Source organism: Felis catus, chromosome C1, assembly GCF_018350175.1.
Source record: "Felis catus isolate Fca126 chromosome C1, F.catus_Fca126_mat1.0, whole genome shotgun sequence".
In the NCBI taxonomy this organism is placed as follows: domain Eukaryota; kingdom Metazoa; phylum Chordata; class Mammalia; order Carnivora; family Felidae; genus Felis; species Felis catus.
The window spans coordinates 218274903-218284358 of NC_058375.1; the positions used below are offsets into that span (position 1 = coordinate 218274903).

At 50.7% G+C, this 9456-nt stretch overlaps 1 protein-coding gene across 2 annotated transcripts in view; it reads right to left on the reverse strand.

The window, feature by feature from the left end:
* Positions 1-8891, reverse strand: part of RAB17 (RAB17, member RAS oncogene family) — a 31034-nt gene extending 22143 nt beyond the window's left edge. The window contains exons 1-2 of one of the 2 annotated variants that reach the window (XM_006935712.5): positions 7573-8891; positions 6928-7063 (exon numbers count right to left, since the gene is read on the reverse strand). The gene's annotated coding sequence lies outside the window, so the exon portion shown is untranslated. Of the gene's footprint in view, positions 1-6927; positions 7081-7572 lie in introns of those variants that run through there. The other variant, XM_023259863.2, reaches the window with a different exon arrangement.
* Between the last annotated feature and the right edge of the window lie 565 nt (positions 8892-9456).

Here is a 9456-nt window from a genome sequence, read left to right on the forward strand (position 1 = left end):
GACAGAGAGAGACGGAGCATGAACAGGGGGAGGGGTCAGAGAGAGAGGATGACACAGAATCTGAAACAGGCTCCAGGCTCTGAGCTGTCAGCACAGAGGCTGACGCAGGGCTCGAACTCACGAACCACGAGATCATGACCCACGCTGAAGTCGGACGCTTAACCGACTGAGCCAGCCAGGCGCCCCCCCACCACACACCTTCTAAAAGGGATTCTGGCTTCGCTTTCTCTGCTTGCTCCCCAGTCCCTGCCTTCCACGGGACTTTTTCTCCTGGCTGCCTGATTCCCAGCCTTATGGGGCTGACTTGGGAGTGCAAGTGAAGAGGGATAGAGCTGGAGAAGAGGTAAAGGGGGTACAGACCCCCAAGAACAAAGTGGGCAAACCTGTCTGCATGTTCATGTTTCATGTGCATGTACTGAAAACAGTAGACAGAGTTGAGTCTTAACATTTTTCTCCTCTCTGCCTTCTAATTTAGAGTATCTGGTCCATTTACCTTTAATGTAATTAATGATATGGTTCTGTTTCAGTCTACCATCTTGATGTTCATTTTCCATTTGTTCCCTCTCTTCTTTGTTCCTTTGTTCTTTTTTTCCATCTCTGTGGAGTGCATCAAGAACTTGTCGTATTCCATCTCTCTCTTTTACTGATTTCTTAAGTATATTATATTATAGGGGCGCCTGGGGAGCCCAGTCGGTCTAGCGTCTGACTTCGGCTGAGGTCATGATCTTGCGGTCATTGAGTTTGAGCCCCACATCGGGCTCTGGGCTGACATCTCAGAGCCTGGAGCCTGCTTCAGATTCTGTGTCTCCCTCTCTCTCTGCTCCTCCCCTGCTCATGCTCTGTCTCTCAAAAATGAATAAACATTTTAAAAAAATATATTATATTATAATTGTAAGTTATCTGATTTCCATTGGGTACTTTTTTTTTTATAATTTCTGAATCTCTTCTGAAATTCACACTTCTTTGCCTATTATATGATCTCTCTTTCCATACGGATTCTTGACCATATTTGTCAGAGTGTTTTAAATTTTTGTGCACAAATTCCAACATCTGGTTTGTTTGTGGGTCTGTCTCTATTGATTGGTTGTTTTGTTTTGTTTGTTTTTCTCTTAACCATGGGTCTCATTTCCTTTACCCTTGAAGAGTGTTGACCTGTTTTCAGCAGCCAGTTCAATTATTGGTGGATCACCACGAACCTGTGGGAATTTCGCTTCACACCTGGTTGGGGTGGGACCTATTTTGATTTGCCATGGATCCTAGGGTGAATATTAGTCCTGGCACATAGCCTTGGCTCCTAAACTGAGGCCCTTCTGGGGTCTCAATGGAAAGCCTAAGGCATCTACCAAGCTCTTCTATGTGGCAGAACATGAACTCCACACTCTGTCTCCCCTACAGTGGGCAGGAGCTGAGGCCCTGTCAGCTCTTCACACCCTACAGGTGACACTTGCCACCAAGCTTCTTGCAGTCTTACCTGTGTGTGTGCACCATTGAGACATCAGCTAAGGATTTCAGGACAATCAAGATGCAGTATTTGGGGGCTCTCTCCTCTGTGGCCCCCTTCTCTTTAAGATTTCATCCCTCTCCCCAACAACAGCAGAATACATATTCTCCTCAAGCTCCCGTGGAACACTCACCAAGATAGACCACGTCCTGAGTCATCAAACACACTTTCACAAACCTAAAAGAATAGAAATCATACAGTGTCTGCTCTCAGTTCAACAAAATTAACCTAGAAATCAGTAATAGAAAGATAACTGGAAAATCCCCAAATACATGGAGATTCAACAACATACTTCCAAATAACGCAGGAGGCAAAGAAGAAATCTAACAGGAAACTTTAAAATGTTTTGAACTAAATGAAAATGAAAATACAACTTATCGAAATTTGCTAGATGCAGCAAAAGCAGCACTCAGAGGGAAATAGATAGCAGTGAACGCACGTAGTAGAAAAGAAGAAAGATCTAAAATCAATCATCCAAGCCTCCACCCTGGGAAACTAGAAAAAGAAGAACAAGTTAAATCCAAAGTAAGCAGAAGAAAAGAAAGAATAAGAATTAGAGGAGATGTCAATGTAACTGAAAACAGGAAATCAACAGAGAAAATCAAAGAAACCAAAAACCGGTTCTTTGAGAAGATCAATAAATTAATAAGCCACTAGCCAGGCTAAGAAAAAAAAAAAAAGAGGGAGGAAACAAATTATTAATACTGGAAATTAAAGAGGACATCACTACAGGCTCATGGACAATAAAAGGATAATGAAGGAATACTGTGAGCAACTCCATACCCACAACGTGATAACCTGGATGACACGGACCAGTTCCTGGAAAGACACAATCCTCCAAAACTCACGCAAGAAGAAATCATCTGATTTCTTCAAAGAAATTTCAAAGAAATTGAATCAGTAATTAATAACCTTCCAAAACAGAAAGCCCCGGGTCTGGATGCGTTCACTGGTGAATTCTACCAAACATTGAGAGAAGAGATCAAACCAGTTCTCTACAATCTCCTCCAGAGGACAGAAGTAGAGGGAATACTTCTTAACTCATTCTATGAGGCCAGCATTACCTTAATACCAAAACCAGACAAAGACATTACAAGAAAAGGAAACTACAGAGGGTGGTTCAGTTGGTTAAGCGTCCAACTTCGGCTTGGGTCATGATCTCGCGGTTCATGAGTTCGAGCCCTGCATCAGGCTCTGCACTGACAGCTCAGAGCCTGGAGTCTGCTTTGCATTCTGTGTCTCCGTCTCTCTCTGCCCTCCTCCGCTCTCTCTCTCTCTCTCTCAAAAATAAATAAACATTAAAAAAAAAAGAAAACTAGAGATCAGTATCTCTCATGAACAGATACAAAAGTCCTCAACAAATATTGTCAAATCAAATTCAACAATGTATAAAAAGAATTATTCATGACGACCAAGTGGGATTTAACCTGCGTATGCAAGGCTAGTTTAACATTCAAAAATCAGTTAATGTGATCCATTACATTTAGAGGCTGAAACAGAAAAATCACAGGGTCGAGTCGGTAGATGAAGAAAAAGCATTTACAAAACCCAACACCCTTTCATGACAAAGACTCTCAGTACACTAAGATTTCCCCCCTTATTTTCTAGCCATTCTTGGCAGCCTGAACTGCATTCTTTGACTCTTCAGACCTGTAAGTTCTAGTTGCCCTGCCCTGAGCACGTGGGGAGGCCCTCAGAGGGAAGTCGTATCAACACGATCTCATGCAGAACAGGTCCCTTCCTTCAAGGGCCAAGTCACCCCCGCTTCTTCATCCCACGCCAGGCTCTGTGCTGGGTCTTGCACATTCCCAGCCCTTCACTGCTCACAACCTCCCGTGCTCTGGACCCAGCTTTATTCGTCTTTTACAGATGTAGGAACCGAGGCTCAGAGAAATCAATGACCTACTGCGGGTCCCACAACCTGCAAAGGACAGAGCAGTCTCCGAACTCACATCTGTCAGATGCCAAGGCCATGGCCTGACCCTCCCTCTGTGCTGGTTGACCGGCACTTTCTTCTCTCCGTCAGGGAGGGCAAGGCAGCGGCCAGGCGGGCCCTCTACAGAGAGTAGTGCTGGAGGTTCCAGCTGCAGGGGTGAGAGGTGAGAGCCCATTCCTCTGGGTGCTCCCCCCAAACCTGTCCTATCAGCAAAGCAGCAGGAGGGAGTTGCTGGGAGGTGAGGAACCCTGGACCAGCTGCTGGCTGGGGAGGCGACGTCCAGATCGGGGCCCCTGTCTGGCGCTGGTGTGGCCATCGCTCTTGAGACTCTATAGCACCAGCTTAGCCCCTCCTTCTCCGGCTGCAGGGTCCCCAGTCCCTGCCCAGCAGTGGGCACAAGGCCGCCATGTTGTCAGCTCTTTGGCCGTAAGGACTGACAGGGATTTCAGTGGTGGGGGGATCCTGGCAGTAGGTCTCGTGGGGGCTGGGCTGAAGTGATTCAGGACTTGCTGCACCTCCAGGGACCAAATTATAATCTGCCGCCCCTCTAGAGTCCCACCGCTGTCCTTCTCTTCCTTCTTTCTGTCCACTTTCTTGGTCTCTGCTCTTGTGGCCAAGTGCCCACAAGAGAACATGATCATCCTAGTTAGTCACGTGGAACTAACAAGTGACATAGTGAGTGTGTGCTCGTGTTACAACCGTCATCTCTGTGGGGTAAATTCCGTGCCCCTGTCAGCTGGGGCCCAGGAGAGATGGGGGTGCCTCCCAGCATGATCCGTGCAGCCACGCGGGGCCAAGCTCTGAAGCACTTGGGCTCGGTCCACTGTTCCGTGTCGGGTGATTATCCTCTCAGAGACCCCTCGTTGGGTTCAGCTCTGCACTAGTTTCCTGGGGCTGATGTAACAAATCACCATGGACTGGGGGCTTAAAACAAGAGAAATGTGTTGCCCCACAATCCTGGAGGCCCGGAAATCAAGGTGTCCATAAGACTGGTTCCTTCCAGAAGCTCTGAGAGGGAATCTGTCCCATGCTTCTCTCCTAGTTTCTGGTGGTTCCTGGCAACCCCTGGTTCTCCTAGGACACAAATTTTGGGGGATGCTCGTCAACCTAGTACTAACACTTAGCGTCCAAAGACCTCCTCTTGGTTCAGGAACCCCCGAAGGACTGGGCCTGAACAAACGCCCAGTTCGCTTTTCGCAGAGACAGACCTCCCCAAAAGCATGTTGGCCGAGCTTCTCGTGAAGATTTATGACGCCCACAGTGTTACGAGTTGGACTGCGTCTCTCCCAGAATTCATACGCTGAAGCTCATGCCCAGTACCTCCGCATGAGACCTCATTTGGACATAGAGGCCAAAGAGCGGTAATCGGGTTAAAGTGAGGTCATCACAGTGGGACCTAGCCCAGTACAACAGGTGTCCTTACAAAAAGGGAAAGTTAGGCCGAGATGGAGGAAACGCTTCTAGAAGCCAGAGGACGCCAAGGATTCCACCAGAAGCCAGGGAGGGGCAGGGGACCGATGTTCCCCACTGTCTCCAATGTATTTTGAAAACATTCTTTTGGCTGCAAGTTACGAAGTTAACTGAAGCTACCAGGAATAGAAGGGATTTTATTAGACATCTACTGAGGTTGCTCATCAAAGCCCAGAGCAGGGGGCTTGGAATCCACATCTCTGCCCCTCTGTGCTCACAGCAGCCCTCAGATCTGGGATGGACGAGAGACCAGCCCTGCCCAGCTGCCAATCACCCCGCAAACTCCCCAAACTCCCATCCCCATGAGCCATCGACGGTGGGGGACGCTAGGGGAGGCAGATGGGGTGTGGGGAACGTGAACAAACGTCTGAGCAAAAGGGGGTTCCTTGTGCGCAGGACAGACAGTCCTCAGGGCGATGGCTGTTACTCGAATGATTATCACGTAATTATTATTACTCATGCGGTGCACGGCCTACAAACTCCAAAACATGACAACCAGTCTGGTTTTATATTGTTTCAACTTCTCAGGGCAAATGTACCTAAAATGCATTCTGATCCCAGATAGGAAAGACACCCGTGGCTGTTCTGGAAGCGGCTCGTGCGTCCCTGCAAATTCCACGGGTTGAAACCCCGCGCCCCCATCCCTCCCCACCCCCACCATCTGATGGCATTCAGAAGCAGGCCTTTGGGGGCAGATTAGGCACGAGGGCGAGGGTGAGTCTTGGCGAATAGGATTAGTGCCTTCGTAAAAGAAACCCCGGAGAGACTCCCCCGCCCCTTGCACCACTGAGGACACAGCAAGTCCCTGAACCGGGAAGCAGGCCTCCACCAGACACGGAATCCGCCAGCACCTTGATCTTGGACTCCATAGCTTCCAGACCCGTGGGAAGTGAAGGTGCTGCTCTGCTATAGCAGCCCGAAGGGACTAAGACAGCCACAGAAAGCTCCAGGTGGGGCACCCGGCGTGGGGGCTGAGTCACTCTGCGGCAGCCTTGCCGGGCAGGCAGGGCCCTTGACCCACGTCTTGTCCAACAGACCCTGGGCTCTGTTAGCTCCGAAAGCGGGCTCCGTGAATTCTAGACCCGTGTGATATGATCCTAGGACCAGCGTTGCATGGCCAGCCGCGTTTGGAAGGACCGCTCCCTGCAATCCCTTCTTGGGAAGTCGGTGAACCATCCCATTTGCCCGAGGAGTCCCCTGGGGGAGCTGTGCACCACCCCCCTCCCCGTTCACCTTTACTTCGACCCGCATTTCCCAAAGTTACTGGACCCTAAGTGCATTTTTTGTGAACTGCCTATTATGTGCCCTGGGACTAGTGGTAAGGAAGCCCATGTTGGAGGAACCCACCCGACCTGGTGCCAGCGCCTCCTTGGGGTGCTCCTGGACATGTATCCCTCCCTGAGGCTCCTTGTGCCCCTTAGGCCCCAGCGCTAAAAACGTCCTTGCTCGTGCTGCACGAGCGCCCTGCACCCATGCCTGCTGCCCTCCCAGCAGCCACGCCACTCAGCTTCTTCGCATCACCAAGCCCCCTCCCCCACTTGCCCTTCTGGACACTCTGTCGATGGCCCACATGAATTCACTCCCAGAACGAGACCAAACCCCCAAGAGCAGTCTGACCAACACAGAATGGAGTGAGCACGTCATTTCTTTTGCACAAGAGATCTGCAAACTTGTCCTTCACTAAGTATTTATCAAAAGCCTTCCCGTGCCCCCCGGAACTGTGCCAGAGAGCCCTGCAGCCACACAGAAATGCCCTCGAGGAGCCTACTGTGGATTGAAAAGGCCAAAGGAAACTTCGCAGAAGTAAATCATAATATAAATTCCATCACTCGCAACAGCAATACAAGGAATGTTGCCATAACAGTAGATGGTGAGCCCCTGAGAGCATGAAAGGCAGTCAGAGTCGCCCAGAGCACTCAGTGCCCACCTCCCCCACCCCCCCACCCCCCCCCCCGGGCCAGAAGCGCAGGATGCGCTGGAAGAAACGCTGTTTGGAAGCCAGGCAAGGGAAGGCAGGTACCTGATCCCCTTCCAGGCCTTTCTTCCTCTCCAGGTTTGCTGTGAAGAAGTCTTCTCCTAAGGACCGCGGCCCGAGTAGATGGTTATCCTGCCCAGAACACGGCAGGATGCAGAAGGCCCCATCCCAGGGGGCAGAACTGGAAACAGAGGCTGGGGTAAGATTCCACAGCGGGAGGCTCTGTAATTACACCAGGACTGGTAACTGTGAAAGCCCCAATAACCACAGGAGGCACCACCATCCACAGTGACAAAGATGGTCTTCAAGGATGCCGGGAAAGGCTTTGCTTCCCTTAGGACTCCACCAAAGGAGGCCACCCCTCTGCCTCATTCCTGGACGACCTTCAGAACATAGTTATTGAACTGGTCAGTGAACAGGTGCATGGTGGGTAAATAGGAAAAAAAAAAGAAAAAGACCTAGCAGAGTTAAACGGCCATGTGAGTGAATGAATGAAAGACACGTGTCCTTCAGGAACTGAAATAATTTGAGTCCTGGCCTGCTGATGGTTTCCCCCACAATGCACTCATCGACCACCCAGAAAGGCAAAAGCAAGCTCTTGCCCAAGACTGGGAAGCAGAAAGTTATTGATGTATCCTGCTTGCACACGCGTGTGCACAGACACACCCACGGGGGTTCACACCAGCTTACCTGCGGATGTGTGGTCTCAGTTGTCTCTTTTTCGCTCGCCTCTCTCGGGCACTGACATGGCTCTGGGCCTGTTCTGGAGGGTGGTCCTCCTTCCTGGGATCAGCTCTGGCCGGTCCCTCGGCCCAGTCCCTGCCCTTCTCACCCCTCCTCTCCTCCCCAAGACCAGGGCCCCTCCTTCCTCTTGGGAGCTGTGTCTCATTTCTGCCCCATCAGGGCAGCCAGGGGCCTTGGTCAGTAGCTAAGGTCTGGTGCTGAGCCAGGATCCCGAGTCCCCTTCTCAGAGTGACAGGCCTGGTGTTTCCGGAGAGGACAGAAATGGTTGTGGGGGAGAAACAAGAATTTTCCCTCTACCCTTCTGCATTCCTTGGCTGAGAGCCCTGCAATACAAGACAGAATAACAACAGAAATACAAACGGAAGTTGATTAAGACACATCCACGGGAGACACCCAGAAAAGAGCGGCTCAAGCCACCGGCTGAAATGCCATCTTCAGCTAGAGACAAAAGGCAGAAAGGCGCGGGGGGTCCAGTTACGGGGAGGTTACCAGGAAAAGCACAGTAAACCAGGATAAGCTTGTGCAGATTTGAGTGGCGCCTTGTCCCCTGATCAGAGTTTCTTGTGGTTTAGAGTCTCTTCTCTTTCTGGTAGAGAGGGAGCCACCCCCACACCCAGAGCTGTCCTGTGTACATGCAAATTTCTCTTACAAAGGAGCAACTGCTACCCTGTTTTCTGCGCTTCTCCTGTGTCTACTGTTTCTTAAAATAATCGGCTCAGAATAACCCTCATGCCAAAGAGGCATTTGGGGGATGGCAGAAGTTGCTACCCTTCACAGCCTGACGCTCTTGTCCTTACTTAGGGCAGGGAAATCGGGGCCGTGAGGCCCGGGTCACAGCAAGGCAGCCACGCACAGCTTCCCCGCCTGGGTCTTCCTCGGCTTCAGCTTCTTCCCGTGGGAGTAAATCACACCCATCCACAAAGCAGGAGTCCCTTCCTGATGGTCCAGTGAGAAGCTGCGTTGGAGCAGGGTGGCGACGTACTCGACTCATGCCTCAACTCCTTGAGAGGCACTGAGGACAGGGACTGGGTCTCACTCGTTTCTCTTCTCTCCCGTGCACACAGTAGGTTCTCTGCTGCACCTGCGTCTTGGGCCCTGGACTCCCCCAGACAGTCTGCAGGGCTGGCCACTTCGGCGATCATTGTTCCGAGGCCCCTGTCTCGCGCTGTGGATCGCATTTTATTAGGAGTCAGGAAAATGTTTCCTAGGAAGAAAACCGTATCATCTTTGTTCTGCTCGAAACAAAGCCGAATTTTATCGGCTGTTCTTTGGGGAAATGGATGTAAAGAATTCACCTTGAGCACAGGATGCAAATGAGTCAGTGGCAAACTATTTTTCTCTCATGTTCCTAAAATAGATCGGGTGCTGACGGGGAGGCCTCGCCTTGGCCCGGAGCCCTGAGCGCTGTTACAGCTGAGAGCGGGACCAGGCAGAGCAAGACTCCTCCAGAGTGTTCTCGATTGGTCACTGTCATCTTCAAGTGCAGAAATTTCCACTGACTTCCCCCCCCTCCCCCCCGGAGAAAGTCCTCAGAGCATTACTCAGCATCACCTAAACTTGGTGAGATGTTTGTACGGTTTAAAAATTGGCCAACTGAGGACACGGAGTGCTTTTAAAGCCACTGCCAAAAATATGGCAGTCATCTTCTAGTAATAATGAAAAAGATCTGAAACAGCTGTGCTCAATTTCCGCTTCTGGAGGCTCGGGGGTGAGTGATCGATAAGGACGGTGTTTTGCTCAGGAATACAGTGATCCTTGGAGGGGAAAGGCTGCATGAGCTAACTGGAACACGGACGTAGTGGAGGGGCACGGTGACTCCGCCCTCAAAAC